Source organism: Gossypium hirsutum, chromosome D03, assembly GCF_007990345.1.
Source record: "Gossypium hirsutum isolate 1008001.06 chromosome D03, Gossypium_hirsutum_v2.1, whole genome shotgun sequence".
NCBI classification, from domain to species: Eukaryota; Viridiplantae; Streptophyta; class Magnoliopsida; order Malvales; family Malvaceae; genus Gossypium; species Gossypium hirsutum.
Window position 1 is genome coordinate 13,003,613 of NC_053439.1, and position 6,000 is coordinate 13,009,612.

The following is a 6,000-nucleotide window of genomic DNA, read 5'->3' on the forward strand; positions in this document are numbered from 1 at the left end:
CACAAAGCCCAATCCAAAGTAAACCAAAAAAAATAAACCAACCCAAAAACAAAACAAAATTCATAAAGTAGAAATAAATAAACTAACAGCAAAAAACATGAAACACCAAAAGCACTCCTCCAGTTAGCATATTAACTACAGCCACTCCTTAGAAAGTATCCCACTTGTGACACCCCAAACCCGACCGGGATGGACCGGCTTGAATTCAAAGCGTTACATTAGCCACCTAAGTGAATCTCCGGCTAACGACCACACAAGACACACTTCGACCTTATAACACCTCAATCTTATTTGAAAATTAGTTATCTATTATCGCGGAAGCAAATTATGAGCCAATTTTAAACTTTTCCTAGGTAATTTAACCTAAGGAAATTTTTGTCATTTTACCACATATGGTAAAACTAACCCGGTTTTAGTTCTAAATGTTTACCAACCTTTTTTATTCAAAATTATGCAAGCCTAAAAATTTCAACTTAAATTGAGTTCATTTGCTATATCTGATTCAAGTTTTACTATTATAGACTAAATTTTAACAAATACAAACTATCAGGACCTATTTCGAGTTGCAAATTAAGTCTGTTTCTATCAATTTTTACCCATTACGAGACTAATCCTAAAATTTTACCAAGTTTCCTTATCATCTAGGGCTTTAATTAGACTAATCAATTTTCAGGATTAAATAGTAACATAAACAAATTAGAATACCAATTTAAAAAGAAAAAAATTCAAACGCCCAACAACCCACAAGGTTGTGTCCCCTAGACCATATGTCATTAAATGACCTTGTTCGTGTCATGAAAAACTTTTTCCTAGATAGCATAAGCCCATGTGTGATACTTCCAATTTCTACAAGCCCTTGTCACTTACCCACATGCCCGTGTGCAGCCCCTCACATACCTATGTGGACAGGCACACGCCTGTGTGAAAACCACTACACCTATTTTCACGAAAAACTCATTTTAAATCTCGATTTTACATATTTTAATGACCAATTAAACCCGATTTAACTACGATTAATTAACATATATGTACATAAACCTTCAATTGAATTTATGGACATCAATTAAGCCTTAATTAAATAGAATTAGGCAATCAATTTCAAGCATAAAAAACATCGAATAAATCAAACAAGTGGCGTACCTTAGTCGCTAGTAAACCACTCCGTGGAAGCTTCATTTAAACAATTGTTAGTATAAATTTCATTTTTCACACACTGTGTTATCAAGCAACAATACACCGTAAATCAATCAATAATTAAACTCAAACTGCCTCAAAATTATTATAAAACCATTCAAAATAAATGTAACACCCCTAACTCGTATCTGTCGCCGAAATAGGGTTACGGAGCATTACTGGAGTTTCAAATCAAACAAACAAAATATTTCAAACATTCCAAATTATATCGATAATAATATTAAAACTAATCCAAAACATACATATTTTCCCTTTTATGAGCCCTCGGGGCCCTAAAAACACGTTAGAAACTAGTCGGGACTAAATCAGAAACTTAGAGAATTTTTCAGAAAACATTGAAAATTTTCAACACTGCTAGGGTCACACGGCCTGTGGCTAGGCGGTGTGGGCATTCGAAGTTGGGACACACGGTTGTGTTCTATCCCGTGTCCGTGCCCATGTAACTCACTGACTTGTGTCACAAGGCCAAGCCACACCCCGGTGTGCCAAGCCGTGTACCCTTCGAAGTAACCTCACACGCCCGTGTGCCAACCCGTGTGCTAGTCTGTGTAATAGCCTGACTTACAACCCTTTGAAAGCTACAGGGGACAGATAGCCGTGTCGCCTGGCCGTGTGTCACACACGACTGAGACACAAGCCCGTGTCTCTGCACGTGCGGACAAAAATAGGTCATTTTATAAGCCATTTTCTCACCCATGTCCACAAGTACCTACAACCAACTTTGTACTAATATTCAAGCCATCAAAAAGGCATCCAAACCATGCATAATCAAGCTTTAAACATATGGTATAATAACATACAACAAATATGCCCAATGGCACCTCAAATGACAACATTTAAACATGTATAATCATGTATTCAATTTGGCCAAAATGATTTGTTAACTTATATGCATATTTGCATCAATACATATCATGTAATTTACTTACCAAAAATATACCAAATGGTACTAATCATGCCATGCAACCACTAGCATCTATAATCATTTAAGCCATTCAAACAAAGTACTAATTCTCAACGTTTCCAACAAGTCACAAGCCATATATAGTATACATATTCAACCATCATTTCATCTTCCATCATTCAACCATATTAAGTAATTCATCAACCATTATAAGGCTAATATTTACATGCCATGAACTAAGCCCATATCATCATCAAAGTGTTAAATCACAAGCCAAACTAAATGGCCATTTCCAACAACCAAACACATGACCAACATTAGCCAAAATACCTATACATGCCATTATAACCAAAATTAAACAACTGAATGTACCAAAAGAGCTGATAGATAGTGTGATATAACTCAGACAAGCTTCCAATCTGAACGAGTTTCTGATTCACTATAAGACACAGAAAATAACACAGAGTAAGCATTTAATCATATATTAAGTAAGTAACATAGCATATTCCAACCATAATTTGGCCAAAGCCTATGCATATACATCAAACAAGTTACGCATGTAAACATATACATAAACTAAGTAAACATGGATGAGCACAACATATAATTATGTTTCATATACATGAATCATCCATTTCCATATACCATGTGACAACATTTCCATGTAATTCAAATAAATCCATGTCTAGTTCGTATCAAACTCTTACCATTTCGTATCAGAACATTGCCCATTGAACCATTTGGAATATCGTTGGATACCCGGGATAGCTCACACATAGTGTGCTAAATCATATAACTGTAATTCATCAAATCCTATACATGTATGCTAATACGAGCTGTAAATCGGTATGCTCACTCGAGCTGTAAATCGGTATGCTCTCACGAGCCGTGGGTTGGAATGTAGCTACACGATGCTGCTCACACAAGCTATGGAGTATTTGCAACACTTGCCAGACCTCAACCATCAGTAGGACGTTCAGGTCCAGTACCCGAATCATGTAAACCCTAATGACATGTTATTTGCATCTTACGAATTCCTAAGGTTCAAACAGGACTAGCTAATTATCGTATGTCGTTGGATATACAATCGATATATATGTATGACATTCCAAAACACATGTATAAATCAATTAAAAACACATAAACTTAATTTAATTACACGAACTTACCTTGACAAGTATACGTAGATACTGAAGCGATTAATCCGAGACTTTCTCTTTGCCCCAATCTAAAGTCGTACGAGGCTTGTATTGATATATATGGATAAATTTACTCAATTTAATATATAATTCATTCAATTTAGCCCAAAATCATATTTTGGAAAAATTACTATTTTGCCCATATACTTTTAATTTCTTTACAATTTAGTCCCTAGCTCATAAAAATGGAAATTCATGAAATTCCATCACAACCCACTATGACTGAATATCAATTAGGTCCCCGGCATGCCCTATATTTCATTTATTTCACAAATTCACCATGTATAGTTTTCTATTTTTCAATTTAATCCCTAATTGATAATTTCATTAAAAATTTCTTTACGAAAATTGTTTATCTAACAACCATCCATTTTCTATCATCAAACATCAAAACTCATGTATATTCAACAATGGCAACACCCTAATAGTTTAACAGTTACACAAATTAGTCCTCGGGATAGCTAGATTAAGCTACAACGATCTCGAAAATGTAGAAATCATTAAAAACGACACAAAAATCACTTACCTATTGGAAAATTAAGGTTGGTCAAACCTAGGTCTCTAATGGCTTCTTTTTTTTCTTCTAAATTCAGTTGATGATGATACTAGAAGATGATAGTTTGTTTTATTTCATTTGTTTTTATCATTAATTACTTAATTACTTAATTAACCTTTAAAAACTTTAAAAATTACACAAATTCAAGCCATGTACATCCACTATCAACATTAATGGTCTAATTGCCATATAAGGACTCATACTTTAAGGTTCTATAGCTAATTAATACTTTTAGCTACTAGAACTCAATTTTTGTACTTTACGCGATTTAGTCCTTTTTATCAAATTGAGCATGTAAACGGTAAATGGTACTACTATCATGTCATAGGCAATAAAATAATAATAAAATAAATTTTTTGACTTCGAATTTATGGTCCCGAAACCACTGTTCTAATTTCACTAAAAACGACTATTACAATAAATGTCCAACGTCCAATGTCCATTTACAACCAAAATCAATCTAATTCCCAAAAGTTCCACAATGCCCGACTACAGTCTCTAAAATGCGTAATAAAGTCTCTACCAAGCCTATATCTCTTAGAACTCTCTTGCTCGGCTCCTCAGCTCCTCAATCCTGACAATTATCTGCACGAATGTGAAGGTGTGAGCTTTCAAAAGCTCAGTGAATGTTAATGAAAACAACAAGTAAATTAACATCCAATTCATGCTTATTTCACAACAAATCATTCACCAATTGTCAGTCAAAATAATTAAACATGTCAATTTAATTTTCATAAACATTTTTAATACCAAAAATCAATTATTCATGACTTTCATTCATCAATTGATATAGCAATAATCATACAAAAATATATTGGCATGCACTTCTCATGACTTAATTAGGTGATCATACATCAAATAAACGGATCTCTGAACTCCCACAAATATCAAATACAATCCACCGAGTTGAGCGGGTTGAAGCACATGCTCCCTTATAGCGCCTCAAATAACCCATTGAGTGGAGACTCATGCTTAACACTCCCTTATCTACTCCAACAAATCAATCCACCTAAAGCCATATGCTCATAATGTCACAAATAAAGGTGAGTACCCACAAATCCTATGGCATGCCAACTATATCCAATGGATCTACCATGCATGTTGCCAATTGTTCAATCAAACATAGCATATAAATAAATCATTAGTGTGCTAAATTTAATGTGACCAGATGCTTATGTGTAACATGTAACATAGCATTTAATATCCAATTAAATCAAGCAACTCATTTGCCAATTTCCCATAATCAATTACCAATTGTAACTTCAACATAACATGATAAAAAATTTCAGTACATATGCTTTGAATTATCCATAAGATTAATCTAATTAAATAGCACAACACCACCCAAAAGCTTACTTACCCTTTTATTTCCAACACAAATTTAATTTTTGCATATATAATACCAATAATGTAAAATTAGTCATTCAACCATAATTAATTAATTTAAATTACTAATTAAGCTACTAATTAAACATAATTGAGGTTCAATTTACCAAATTACCCTTAAACATACTCACCACATAAATTTTTTCCATCACAACAAGTGATCAACTAGGCAATTTCGAGCTTCAATTCATGTTATCTCGGTCTTCTTCAAGATTTAGAGCTTCAACAGAGGTAAATAATCGGAATTTTTAAATTCTTGGTCATATTTACCACCTTTCCAAAGCTATATTAAATATGAATTTTAGTTAACAATGCTAATCAAAATTATTTCACAAAGATACCTTATGGGATTTTTAACATCAAGTCGAAAAATTGATTCCTTACAAAATCAACCTCTCTATCCCTCCTAATCACTTCCAAACATCAATACTAGACCAAATACACACATACTAATCATCAATTTCACAAAAATCTAGAAAATTAATTCAAGAAGATGATGAAATTCGAATTTCTTCAAATTACCTCAAAAATCATGTTTAATCTTGATAAATAATATCAAAAACCTTCTAATATATCCATTTTGAGTTGGAACATCCATTAATTTGTGGGTTTCATCTCAAAATTTAAGATCCACCATTAAAGCACCTTAAGTTTTTGAAGAAGATGACATTGATAAAAAAAATCTTTTAATTGACTTTCAAATCATGTAAAAATGTTTATAATCTTCATAAAAACAAGTTTAGGAATAATAATTATCTTTG

General features: G+C 33.0%; 1 long non-coding RNA gene across 1 annotated transcript; it reads right to left on the minus strand.

Moving 5' to 3' along the window:
* Positions 1 to 4,193: 4,193 nt before the first annotated feature.
* On the minus strand, positions 4,194 to 5,687 carry LOC121215366 (uncharacterized). The gene is made up of 2 exons (XR_005911205.1): positions 5,371 to 5,687; positions 4,194 to 4,438 (listed from the first exon to the last, which is right to left on the minus strand). It is a non-coding gene; the product is annotated as an uncharacterized lncRNA (long non-coding RNA).
* Positions 5,688 to 6,000: the final 313 nt, after the last annotated feature.